Raw genomic sequence first — 14,940 nt, forward strand, 5'->3', positions numbered from 1 at the left:
GCTTGCGTCATGCTACCAGTGCTACCATTCCTGATTAAATGTTATTTTCTGTTGGGTTTTAGAGATAATAAATGGATGTGTGTTTCCTCAGTATAGAATTCTGGCACTGAAAGGGATGTGGAATGACTTCCTTGGCAGCAAGGATTATTCCAAGTAATCTGTTTGACCTAAGAGGATTAAGTGTGTATTTCTTTGCTTAAATGACTACAATAGGGGATTATATAATTTTGATTCATACACACAAAGCTGATGGCTCTGGTTAAAATGTTACAGGAGGCTAAATATGCTTTTGCTGCCCACCATATTCTTTTTAAGATTTCCTTTATCTTCAGGAATCCATGCACTTTTGTGATATTTGTAGGTTCTGCTTGCTAATGAGAAAAGTACTCTAGCAAATCGATTTACACTAATAATGCATATAGTAATAGTTAATAGTAGATAATATTGAATTAGTCATATGCTGCATAATCTTTTGATCAACAATGGACCACATATATTACTGTGTTCCCAGATTAAAGGTGCCCCAAAGTTACTGTAGCTTAGTGACATTGTAGTTCCTATGATGTGGAATACATTATATGTTTATAGCCTACTGCTGTGCCTGTCTTATAAAAGTATAGCACATATGATTATGTATATCACATAATTAATAACAATAATAGACAAATATGTTACTGCTGTATGCACTTACTATAGTATACTTTATTTAGTTAAAAATGTGTCCTTTCTACTTGTATTAAAAATGGTTTACTGTAAAACAGTATGCCATGCTAGAAGTGGTTCCATGCATTCTGTGTTTATCATGTCTCTTGGTTACATCACTTTTTTCTTGTGTTGATTTAATCTTACACCATGAAAATCTGCTAATGTTGACAGTAATAGGTCACATTTACTGAATGGCTTGGAAATGAGATTAGAAGTGACTAAGGACTACACAGGTGGAAAATTGGTGATGATTATTGCACAGTGTCAGGCATGTCTCATTGCACCATAGTCTGTTATCTTAAAGAGTAAGAAAAAAGTGATGACAGCCTGTTAAGCATTCTGCTGTACTAAAGGAAATGAGACTAGCAAAAACTGGAGAAAAACTTACATCATCTATGGAGAAATTTGTAATGACCTGGCACAGAAGTGTATCCTTCCCCACACCATGAGAATCATGGTCAAAACATAACATTTGCTTGTGATATAGAGAGAAAAGCCTGGACCCAAAGGCTGTGATGTTTAATTTACTGCTACTTTTGGGTGGTTTGAAGGATTCAAGAATCATTATTCATTACATATGTAAAAATGTGAGTGGTGAGTCTGTGAGGTTGCTGAAGAATGTTTGAAAAGTAGACAAGTTGATTGTGGAGGAAAATTATTTGTCAGAACAAATTTTCATTATGGATGAAACCTCCAAGTTCTGGAAATGAATACCAGAAAGATCTTTGATCTGTAAGTGGCCAAGTCAATGGGCAAGTTTCAAGGCTTTTAAAGACAGGATAACAGTCTTGCTTGGGGACAATATTATAGATTTTAAATTCAAACCTTTGTGATCTGTCATAGTGAGAATCTTAGGGCTTTCAAGCGCATCAGTAAACACACACTGCCAGTGACCTACAGGAGCAATAAGAGGCCATGGATGATTCAGCTACTTTTCCAGAATGGTCTCCTGAATTACCGTGGCAGTGAAATGGAGTACTGTTTGAAAACAGCATGCCTTTCATGATGTTGTTTGTTGTTGATAATGTTCTCATGTACCCTCCTTTTATTGGTGATATTCATCTCAATATCAAAATGATGTTTCTCCTTCTAAAGTACCTCTCTGATCCAACCAGTAGATTGAGTTACAACATTTTTGAGGACTATTACCCAAGGAGAACCTCTGTCCAGACTATTGCAACTGAGGAAGATACTGATGTATTTCTCCAATGATTACATATATAACTGCATCAAGAACGTTATTTGGGCTTGAGGCCCTATCCCCAGAAAGTGAATGAATATCATCTGCTTCTTGAAGTAGACACTAAAGAGATTTGTCCATGACTTCAGAGGATTTATCAAAGGTGAGAAGGATGCAGAAATCAAGGGCAGTGTTTTGACCACCTCTTCTCCTCCCTAGCCTCCAAGCTGGTTTTTATTATTGATTTGTAGAAATTCTTTATATATTCTTAATGAATGCTTTCTCAATTATATGTGTTGCAAATAGTTTCTCTCACTGTCTAGCTTTTCTTTTCTTTTTCCTATTGGTATTTTTGAACAAAATATTTCAAATGTTGCCCAATTTATTATTTCTTTTCTTTATGGTCAACTTTTTGTGTCTTATTTAAGAAATCTTTGCATTTCATAGATCATGAAAATATTTTTCTACCCTCTTAAAATTTATAAATATGTGTTCCATCTGGAATATTTTTTGTGTATGTATCAGATACCTTCTCCTTAACATAAAAGTATCCAGTTAACACCAAGCATTAGAAAGTCTGTCCTTTCCCACTGCACTGTGGTGTCATCATAAATTAGATGAACATATCCATGTGGACTCTTGGTGGATTTCCTTTCCTGTTGGATCTATTTGTGTCCATCACAATGTCTTATTTGCTGTAACTTCATAATTAATAATAATATGTCTTCAATAATAATTCCAATTTCATTCATCTTCTTCAAGATTGACTTGACTATTCTTGGCCATTTGCATTTTCATATAAATTTTAAGAATCAGCTTGCCAATATCTGAGAAAAATTTTTGCAAGAATGTTTATTCAGATTGCATTAAACCTATAGATTAATTTGTAGAAATTGGCATTTTAAATGTTACATCTTCAAGTACTTGGATATATTTAGGTCTTCTTTAGTTACACTTATTAATTTGTTAGTACAATAGTGGTGTATTGTTTTTATTTAATTTTCCACTCTTTTGTTGATGGCATTTAAAAATACAACTGATTTTGTGCATTGATGCTGTATCTAGTAACTTTGCTACATTTAGTTACTAATTCTATAGTTTATCTATTCATTCTTTTACATGTTCTACTTATGCTATCGTGTAATTTGTAAATAGTGGCATTTTTATTTTTCCTTTGCTGACCTTATGAATTTTGTTTCTTTTTGTGGCTGATTGCACTGACTCTGGCTCAGATCTTGAGAAGTTTATTTTATTTTATTTTTGAAACACGTCTGGTTATATAGCCCAGGCTGGCCTGAAGTCATGAGTTTCCTGTCTCAGCTTCCCAAGTAATGGGATTAGAGGCTTATGCCACCAAGCCTAGCCTCAGGTCAATTTTAAATAAAAGTGATGATGGTAATAGCACTTATTCTTCACTTAGTGGGAAATCTTTCAACAGATTTCTTCTTGTTCTCAAGAGGAATCTTGCAATAAAATATTTTGTAACTACTCTATTATGTTAAGGACCCTCCCTTCCTTCCCTAGGCTACTCAGAATTTCATTATGAGTGATTGTTGAAGGGAGTTTGTTTTATAATTATTTCATTGTCTCTTCTTATACTAAAATGGATTTCCCATGAAACCTTTATTATTGTAATAGCAGAAATTATAACAGTGTCTATTAAAAATGAATTAATGAACAAATGAGCTAGTGGTAGTAAGATCACCTTGAACTGTAAGTAGCTATATGGAACAAGACCACCATATGAAATTTGACCCTGCTGTGTTGCAAAAGAAAAAAATCACTCTAAAATATTAAGAATAACTTTAAATTTTCTTTTCAAAACATAATCTGTTCAAATATATTTTATCTTACTGAGGATAGCTGAATACAATAGTATTGAATGAATCAGGCAATATTTCAGAAGTTAAAAGAAAGATTACATACAGTTATTTATCCTGTAATGACATAGTCTTCAGTCATTAAAAAGCAAATATCTTAAATGTAACTGATAAAGAAGGAGCTCTTGAGATTAGAACATGCTACAACTTGCATGAAAATAAAAGGGGATGTAATCTATGTAACTATAGGAAACTTATTTTAAAGTTTATAAAACTAAGGGTGGTTAAGTAATGTGGTCACTGTCACACAGCTATTAATACAGACACTGGATATCTATGCAAGGATTCATAATGAACTAGTTTTAGCAGGTATTGATGAAGAAGATAATTTGGGGATTGAATATCAAAGATGAAAAGGAGTTACTTTCATGTATTACTTTTGTACTTCTTGTATTTTATGTCATCTGTACATGTGTAATCTAAACAAAAATGCAAATAATTTTTGAAACTGATATACTCAAACAAGTTTATCAAATAGTTTTCTATAACTTCAAATGCTTTTCAAATTTTTAATTTTGTAATATGGACTTGAATTATTTCATATTTATTTAATGGTCTTCCTCAAGGGTTTAATAAGTTTCCCTGGTGAGAATTCTACCTATATACAAAATCAATATAATTTTCATATGCACATTAGTAACAAATAGTAATTTCACTTTTAGATAGAAGTAATATTGCATTTCTGGAGTAAGTGTATTTCTGTTTGTTTCCATGGCAGTTACAGAGTCATGAGACTTGGCTCAAGTATATTCATGTCATTTGATGTATAATACATACAATGTATATAGTCATACAATTACATGTCTTTGGTTGTTGATTTCAGTTTTTGTTTTAAGAGTAACTTAATGTAAGAAATTCTAAAAGACTTATTCCCCTGAATTACTTAGATTACTATATAAAATATATTTTTTCTACTTTTAAGGATTAACAATTGGGAATCTCATAATCATAATTTAACTTTGTCTAATGATCAAATAAGCTGCTGTTCTTATGGTAATCTCAATTATGAAAGCACAATTTGATAGCTATTGTAAAGTAATTCTAACTTTACTTAGAGTAAAGTTCTACTACCTTGGCATAGATACATGAAATGAGAACTTCCTCTTTACGTGTAGAAGTTCCATCATATTTATAGCAAAGTTAAACCCATCATACTACTAAATTTTATGATAGGGAGACCCAAGAACTTAATAAAATAAAAGAGTGCCCTAAACATATACTATTTTCAATTGATTATTTTAATAATTATTTATTGATTATTTTATATTCTTTGACATTCTTTGAAGAAAAGAAAACTAACATGCAGATGAGGAATCATCAGGGCAAGATCAAGAACAAACAGAATATTTAGACTGTTTGAGAAATGGTGTGTTAGACTTTTCATCACTGTGACAAATACAAACATATGACACTGTCATGCTCCCAGTGACTTTCTTACTCCAAAACCTCCCAAAATCATGCCACACTGGGGATCAAGCCTTTAACACATGAGTCTATGGAGACATTTCATATCAAACCATAATGGAGAGTCATTATAGGAAGAACCATAGGAACAAAATCAAGACAACCCAAACTCACCCAAGAAATACAAGGAAAAACTCCTGGCAACTGAGTTATCTTCCTGCCAAACACTGAATGCTAGAAAATGACTCCAGCTGTCCTTCTCCTTCGTGTTTATCTCTTAAAGACTTGCCCTTTTTTTTTTACTTGTGTATGTCCCACAGCCTTACAATAAAAGTGCTCTCTCTATATAAGCCAGAGAAAATGGAACACAGGGAGAAGCTAAGGTTAAGTTTGAAGGTTCTTGGTATCTGTATACTATGAAAGCTTCCAGAAAGCTGTAGCTGATGTTGTCTGGGACTAGAAAAAAATAATTTTTGAGTGGGAAGACATAAAAAATTTAATTGTCAGTCTTTCCAAATTAGATATTATAAAATTTAATTGAAGTACATGGTCTTCCTTTCTAAATGAATAATTCCTTTTACTATTAAAAAATACCTTTTTAAAAATTAATTCTTAAGGACAGAGAAAAGCAGTAGTGTCATAATAGTTAAGACTTTATTCCAGGAGAAACCTTTATCTTATTTGATTAATTTTAACTTTTGAAGAGTTAATGCATTTTTGTGAGAAGTACATGAAAATAAAAATCAGACTTCCCTACTAATGAGCAATAACCATATTCATATACATTTCCTATACCTTTCCATTGACTACTAGGAATATTCCCTTGTTTTCGATATAAAAACAAACTTAGAAGGGCCCCAGGTCAGAGAGTTAGTTAGGTACCAAAAATAAGACTATTTTAACACTAAACTAATCAGAACCCATTTTTTGATATTTTTTATTGTTGGGATGGGTTGGGGGTACATTGTGGCATTTACAAAAGCTCTTACAATAGAACCCAATTCTTATGCACAAGAGAAATTGAACTTTTGTTATTTAATTGGCAGTCCTCTAGTAGGGAAGCCAAATGGCAAAAGATTCTAGGTTAGTAAGGCTGGTGTATTTCACTAAATTACTAAGAAATAAGAGTTGTCTGGAAGGTTTAATGACATCACGGATTAACTAACAACATGAAAGAGCAGTGTGATAATGAATTAGTAAATATCAAACTTATATCTAGACTACATTTGGTCAGCAAATGATAGCTAAAGACACTGAATTTAAAGTTGCTTAATCTAAATGAAATTCAGGTCTTTCAGCTCTTATGAAATAACTTAGGATAAGTTATTTCTTCTCTCTAAAGACCAATTTCCTTAACCTATAAAAGGAAGTTAGTAGTGGCCTTTACTTCTTAAGGTGTTGTAATAATTAAATGAAAGATGAAAAACTCTTGACACAAGGTAAAATCTCAATAATGGTTTTAAAGATAATACCACAGTAGGAAATAATGCAGGTAAAATACCACTGTTGTTTAAACATACATATAATAAAATAAATTAAACATTGCAATAAATTTATGAGGTTTAAGTATATTTTTTACAACTTAAGGAATTTGACCTCTGGTTTTTCTGTCTTCTCCCAGTTCTGACAAAGGAGGCAAGGACAATCCAACCATGAGCATTTCAACTGTTTTTTTATCATAGTGTTTAAAGTAATAAGCAACAGACATTTGTTCACAAGATAATAATTCTGATTTCAAACATCCCTGAAGTAGAATTAAAGAAAATCAGCTTAATTAGAGCTATTAAGAAAAAAGGAAAGACATAAATTATGCCTACTATGAATTAAGATAAATCTGACAGAAGGCAGACATCATTTTCCTACCTCCCGGATGATTCCAATGCATAAATGTTTTTATTGCAGATTTCATTGTGATAGTCAAAAAAGGGTAACACATACTTGAGCTATCTTCCTAAAGAACCCTGAGATCAGTTGTTCTGTCATGATAAACTCTGAACAAAGTCTATTTAGAAAATGAATGAAGGAGAAATTAGTGGATAGATGCAGGGAAGGATAGGAGTTATATATGACAAGGAATCAAGCTTAGGAGCAGAAGCATAGGAGACTTTTCATAAACTAGTGAATTTCAGATCACTTTATCACAATCTCATTGCTGGGGAGGTGGAAGTCAGGAATGAATTGACTACTGGGGAATGCCAAGAGACTTCTGCCTATTTTCAGTGTGAAAACTGCAACAAATAACTGACTTAAATTATATCGTGTGCTGAGGGACACAAGTGAATCATGAAATTATTTTGTTGTGACTGCTCATACAACCATGTCAAAATGATTTATTACTGAGACTCTCACACTCCTTTTGGCAGGCATATTCTCATGATTACATTTGCTACTTGCCCCCATTCTCTCCAAACTACAAATTGTACAAATATGCTAAAAGTTAAGAGTGCTGATGTTCCTGGGAATGGTTACATATTTCCATCTCGCAATGATGTTTATATCCATGTTGAACATTTTTAGAATGTTTGTCCTTTCTCTGGTTGCTCCCTAACAGATTTTCCTTTGCTTCATTTTATGTTCAAAAGCTCAACTATATGTAAGAAAATATAAATGGTGTCTTATAAATACCACATATGATGTCATAGCATGTATGATATGTACATATTTCAATATAGACAGATAGATGATGATGATAGTAGACAGATAGATAGATAGATAGATAGATAGACAGATGTAATCTCAATTAACTTAATAATAATTTTCCCCTGCAGGAACTCAAGAGGAAAATGAAGGAGATGACTGTCTGTTGGGGTCTGTGGATGAATTCTGGTGGTTTCTGCACATGTGGAGTCACATGCAGCCTCACCTCTTCCATAATGAGTCATCTTTGGTAGAGCAGATGTTTCTCAACAAAAAGTTTGCCTTAGTAAGTACCTTACTTTGACTACTGCATTGAAGTACCCTATACTGACAAGAGAAATAACAAGGTTTTCATATTAAAAACTTCCTTGAGACTTTGGCATATTGGCCCTCTCTAAGCAGCTTTTCTCTCTGATCATTAAGAAGATCTTGGGATTGCAGTCTTTCAGTTTGAGGCTCGTAAGCATGTATTGGGTGCTCATCACCATGTTAATGCTTTAACGGGTCTAATTTTAAAAGACTTCACAAGATGCAAAACTGTTACTGTAACACTATGGACAGAGCTCATAAGACTTATCTACTGTCCAAAAAGAGCTTCCTACTGCACTAGAAAGGCAGAATATACACATTGATCAAATCTCCAACAAAATGAGATAGTCCATGATTTAGTGTCAAACTGTAAATACAAAACTCTTAGTTCCGAGAAAGAAGTGTCATTGGGAGTGGTAAGGGATGAGTTCTTGTGGAAATGCCATTGGGTACATCTTGAAATACGAGTAAAATTTATGTGTCGGGATAAACTGGAGTGAAATAAGACTAAAGTAAAATACCAGGAAAGAGACCATAAAGTGGTCACAAGACAATGAAGACTCCATCTAGGAAATGGAAAGATATTCCAAACATACATGTTATATGGATAGAACATTTGGTTGGCTTAAGTAAGGTATATTGTTTATACTGAAGGATTTATGATTTGGACCAGGGGAATTCACAGTAAAAGTGTACTATAGTCAAAGTTATACAAGAAGGTATTAGAATTCATAAACTCTATTGTTCTTTCTTAAAGACATAAAAAAATCAGGAGTTCATGCTTGTTTTTTAACTTTAATCTACTCCCCAAAATAAACATTTTAGAGGGCATCCTTGTTATGGATTGATATCTTGTACAAAAAGTAAGAATAGAGTTTGTCTAAACTTATATCATGAAACAAATTACAAACTCCTATAAGATGAAGAGTCACCTTTTTCCCAAAAAACTAAAGATAGTAAATACTATATAAAATTGGGCAATTTGCAGTAGTACTAAAAATTCTATCTCAGTACAGCAAGCATTGATTCTGTTATCTGCAGAAGTTTAACACTGCTGATTTTAGAAATATTAATCACCAAGTGATGATGTGGAGATTACTTGTGAAGTTGCTACATAAATCCGTAATGAAAAAGAGAAAGGAATTTGTGAGGGAAGAAAATATGTAAATATAGTGAGAGAAGGCAGGAAGGTTTGTTATTTTTGTTGCTGTTTTGGTAGCCTTCAAAAATAGTTTATCAGAGCAAGTTTGATAAAAAGACAAGTCATTCACAGTTTTATCCCTTACAACTCAAACAGTATTTAGAAAAATAGGTGTTCTATTATCATGTGAGTGATTCAATGGATGCCAATATTGTGTTCATATTTAAAATTTTTAATACTTGAAAGCAAATATGTTAAGAATATAAGAGTTACATGTATTTTTTTTACAATTTCATCATAAACTGAAAGAATAATTCTAAATCAAAATCTGGTAATTCTTTTCCTCCTAATTCAAGTGCAAGCAGAGATTGCTTAGGAATGTCACTTCTAACTACATGATGACAAACCAGATTATGGTGCTTGAGGCAGCAGAGAACAGTCATGAAGGATGAAGATCCTCATCTTCAGAAATAAGACTAAATGTATTTTTAGTGTTTCATCAAATATAAATCAATGGATTTTTTATTGGTCAAGGGAAGATAGATAAGGAAGAAAGACTGAGTCCTGGATTAGCTAGTCCCCAGCCATTACAACATAAAAGAGAATGTATACATAAAGCATTTGGAACAGCAGTTAGCACATAACTTTCAGTAGATGGCAGCTGTTATTTTTATTATCATTATATTTAATATCATAAGCTATCATCTTCAATTTTTGCCTGGGCTCTTGAGTTGTTTAAAGTAACTGGTAATAGGGACAGAATCTGTACGTTTAAAAGTTTGTTTTGTATTGATATGATTTCCTTAATTTGAATTTTATACAATTTATAAACATGCATTAGCTAAGACTTACTTACCATTAAGGCGTTAGAGCTCCAAATTGCATTGCAGCTAAATTTAAAGGTCTAATAAGAAAAGACCAATTGTTTAAGTTTCTCTATATTTTGTGTTATTTCCTTCATTTCTCACAATATTTCTGTATTATTTCCTATATTTCTTTCTAGGTACAATTATTTTTCCTTTATGTATGAGAATCATAGAAATACAGTAACTACTTTGTGACAGAATTAAAACCAGAAATTCAAGTCTTGTGATTCTACAGAAACTGTGCCACTTGGGTTTCCCCACTAGCCTCCTGTACCCAATTCACAGGTTTAAGTGTAGCTTTCCCTACTTATTGGTAATCCTGGCAATATAAGAGAAATGGAGAATTTGAGGTAGAAGTTACAGAGCAACTTTTCCCTTGGATTTCTAGAGTAACTTTCCACATGATTGAATATTATTTACCAGTTGATATAGAAACTACTCCAATTCAGCTGAAACTATTCTGGAGGAAAACCTTCGCTGTTACATTCCTAAATTAGTTTATATCCTGCTTTTCTCCATCAGCTTGGAGACTCTCAATTTTTAAATGAACATAAATGTTTCCCAATGAAAGAACAAGAAGCATTGGGCTGCCCTTGGAACAAATAGGTGTTCAAACCAAGGATGAAGGTCATGGATGCAATATTCAAATGGGTGATTGAGTTAAAGAATGTTTAAAGTTTCCTTCCAACTAAGAATCTGAGACTATGATCTGAAACTCTAGGCCCTACTTTCACTATCTATAGCCAAACACCTGTCATTTTCATTGAGTATTGAAAAATACTTCTGACCTATTATCCTCTTGCACAATGTGGACACATGTGACTCACAGAGGAATTTGATGCCCATTTAATTTAGTTTTCAAAGCTCTGTATAATAACTTAGTATGGAACATCAAACAAATTGCTTAAGCAAACTTGCATTTGATGATTGCAACTATCAAAGGGAATGCAGCTTTAGAGTTTGATTTTTTTCTAAAAAAAAACTTAGTTATCAAATAAGTACTAGCTCCAGAATTGAACTGAAATTTTAAATGGAGACTTTTTTTGAAAGGTACCATCTCTGAAGTAAAGATTAATTTTACATTGATAACTGAACTACCACACTGTCTGAAGTATCTACTGCACAGCTTCAAAAATAAGAGAAGGTAGCCCTAGAAAAGTAAAATTATCAATAAAAAATACTCTCAGTTGAAGAATTGTACCTAAATTATGGCAAATCTAGTAGTTTAATTTTTAATGATAAAATAATTAATGAGTTTTTTTCTTAGAATTCTTTGTCAGCATCAGATAATATTTAACATTGTTTAAGACAATATTATAAAAATTTTTAATAGTGTAACAAGTTCCTGAAAACATGAAGTCATACTGTGGATTGTAGTTTTGATTGCATTATCATCATTTTTCAAATAATGGCTCTTTTCCTCCTTCCTTTCCAAGTTTAGCAGATGCTATGGCTAAATATATAACATTTTAGATTGGTAAGCACATTAACTTTTCCAATATGGAAATAAAGATTATATTACCAAAATATAATTTAAAATATATTGAAAGACTTGATGATTTAAGAAATATGTGATAATCTTTCAATTAGTTTGCTTGCTAGCTAGAGAAGCAATAAATCCTATCATTTTTATTTCAGTGAAGCATTTTATTAAAAGGCACACTATACTTTCATTTTATTAATATTGAATACAGAGTGTAATTTTAGTGGTCTTAATAGAAGTGGAGAGTACCAACCAGGATGCAGAGTCCACTCAGAGCTGGTAGACATTTCCAGAGTAATCTAGGCAGCACAATTTAAGAAAGACACTGGCCATTACACAGTGCAGGATGACCAAAGTATATATAAAATTTACTTCATAAAATGAATGGCTTCACAAAATGAAGGGCAAGAGATAAGATAGGAGACTAAAGGATATATTATCAAGTTTAATATTCAACTTAAGAGGGCTGGTATGTTCATGCTAGCTATTTACAATGTAAAATGTGACAATACTACTATTCCTAATGCCACTATCACTGTATACCCTCCCCCAAGATGTCCCAAACCTTGCAGCTACTCAGCAATGAAATGAACCTGGCCCAGAAACTGTCTCCAGTCTTCAACCCTCATCTGCCAGCAGTTGTGACTAGTCAATAGTACAACATGCTGATTGGTAACTATTTTGAGTATGGCTAAATATAATCAGCAATCTTAGGATTTAGAAAGAACTAGAATCAGTGTAATCATGAAGGAAATCACAAAAGAGCAGCAAATTAAATCTAAATAAGCTTCTAGGAAGAATGATACTTGGCATCTAGTAGGTATTCAATAAATGATTATTAGATGAAAATAAATAAATATTTCTTCACTCTTAAAATTCTATTCATTATGATCTTAAAATGCAGCTTTTGTTATCATTTGGATGATCCAACAGGCAGGAAATGGCTAACATTGAAAAGATGGTTTGCTATTGGCAGTTCCCCAGAGAAAGAGGCATGCAGTATTATGTAGGGCTACCTGGAGAGGCACTGGAGTTGGTCAGGAGGCAGAGGAAACAAGGCAAAAATGTGGTTTCTGGAGGGAAGGGAAGGCAAACGCAGGGAAAGCAGCTTAGGATCAGTTACTTTGAATACTTTCAATGGGCTCTGAGGTGTCTTAGTTGCTTGGTCCATGACCCTGGGGTGATTAGAGCAGGGGAATAATTGGTGGCTGAGGTAGAAGCTCTGGATTGGTCGATTTGCATTTGAAGAGTGTGCAGTCAGACAAGACTATGTTATCTCCAAGAAGTAGCTAGAGCAAGAATCTCTCCAGGATCAGTAGGTCCCAGATATCAAATCAGTAGAAAATAAAAGACATGATTGATACATTTAAAGATGCTTCACTCCAGGTTTTGTATCTTGAAGCAACTGATTTTCAAACTTCTCATCATCCCAGTTGCCATACTTGTACCATTTGTAACTTGTCCTTCTTCCCAATATATGTTGCCCCAATGAAGTCTGATGGTCTTAGGAGAGCAGAAAACAGCAAAATACTTTTTATTTTCACTTGTACTTTACTTCCACTAATGTAGCCAAATATCACATTAAATTTTTAAGCCATTGCATCATAACTGTGCTTGCCAGATCTCTGACAATGAGCTCTTTATTAAGCCTTCTGGTATTAATTTTTTTGTTCAATTGATTTGCTAACTAAATGCAAGTCTTGAGATTACAACTGTCACTTTATTGTTTCATATTTGTCCTATATTCAGTGTTACAGTATGTAAATATCCCAATAAAGATTATTGTTATATAACAGTCTTTATATATTTGCTAGCTCTGTGTCCTTCCTATTTTTTATGATTTTTGCATTTTTATCATTATTGGTAAAACTGAGCATATCATGGTTAGAGATTTGTAGAGGGCAACAGTCTTTATTCCAAATTAATATAGATCCAGTAGTTGCTATATCAACTGCAAATTTGTTTAATTCAACTAATATCCATAAGGATAACAAAAAATGTCACAGGGAGCCTTTATAAAATCAGGAATGAAGATGTGTATGACATTTTTTTGATACCACTTTAGAACTATTTTAAAAGGACTGTTTAGGGGCTGGGCATGGTGACTCACACCTGTAATCTCAGCTACTTAGGAAGCAAAGATCAAGAACATCATGATTGAGGCCAACCTGGGCAAAAAGTTAGCAAGACCTCACCACAACCACTAATCACCTGGGCCAGGTGTGGTGCCCAGTTTATGTAATCTCAGCCACCTGGAGACATAGATAGGAGGATCATGGTCCAGGCTGGCCTGGACAAAAGGTGAAAGACCCTATGTAAAAAGTAACTTAAGCAAAAAAGAAAAAAAAGAGGGCTGGGGTATGACTCAAGTGGTAGAGCACCTGCCAAGCAAGCACAGGTTCTGAGTTCAAACCCCACTACTGCCCCCCCCCAAATAAAGGAAGAAAGAAAATGATAAGGCAATAAATATAATAGTTCCTCAAAGTTATTGCTGTCCTCTTTATTACTTCTCAATCAGTACTTTAGCAATCTTAAGTTTTATGGGTTTGACTTTAGGCTCATTGATTTACAGACTCCAGAATCCTTTCATTCTTCTCTTTTTATGTTGTTTTTTTTTTTTAAAGTTTGGCATATTTTCAACTCATGAATCTTCTTATTTGCTTTCTTTATGATTAATGAAAGTATTTTCATATCAAACCTACATGTTTAGCAGGGCATGGTCAATCAGATTTGTAAACCCAGTCACTTGGGAGGTGGAGAGGAACACAATTTGAGGCCAGCCTAGGCAAAAAGTTAGCTAGACCCCATCTCAAACAATAAGACAGCATAGTGGCCACACCTGTCATTCCAGCCATGCATGGAACGATCATGATCCAGGCCAGCCCAAGCAAAAGCCTGGAAATTTTAAAATAATTTGTAATTACTTTGGTTTATATCATTACCTCTTCATCTAATTTTATGCTTAACTCATCATAAATATCTTGTTTTTCTTTGGTAAAGTAGAAGTAGAATAGGTAAGCAGATATTCTATTTTACTCTATCATCAAAGTACTTCAAATCTCCCCCTTCACTTGTGTGAATATGGCAAATTTATTTCAATCTGATCAGAGATATTTTCAGTTAGCAATTTCTGGAAAATTAATTTGTTCTGGTATTTATTCTCCTTAGCATTCCTTTATATTATCAGTTATTTGTTTTCTCCTTTTTTGAAATAATTATAATCTTTAGAAGAAATTACTTCTTTTAGCTGCATTCCACTTATGTATTAGTAGCAATTGTTTTACAACTATTTGTTTGCCAAAATATTTTAAAATCTATGTTCCTAAATTGAAAGA

At 33.1% G+C, this 14,940-nt stretch overlaps 1 protein-coding gene and 1 pseudogene across 1 annotated transcript in view; one reads left to right on the forward strand and one right to left on the reverse strand.

Moving 5' to 3' along the window:
• Positions 1–14,940, reverse strand: part of LOC141421631 (serine/threonine-protein phosphatase 4 regulatory subunit 1-like) — a 280,678-nt gene that overhangs the window by 133,126 nt on the left and 132,612 nt on the right.
• Positions 7,928–14,940, forward strand: part of LOC141421428 (bifunctional heparan sulfate N-deacetylase/N-sulfotransferase 3-like) — an 87,894-nt pseudogene continuing 80,881 nt past the window's right edge.

This window comes from Castor canadensis, chromosome 3 (assembly GCF_047511655.1).
Source record: "Castor canadensis chromosome 3, mCasCan1.hap1v2, whole genome shotgun sequence".
Taxonomy (NCBI): Eukaryota; Metazoa; Chordata; class Mammalia; order Rodentia; family Castoridae; genus Castor; species Castor canadensis.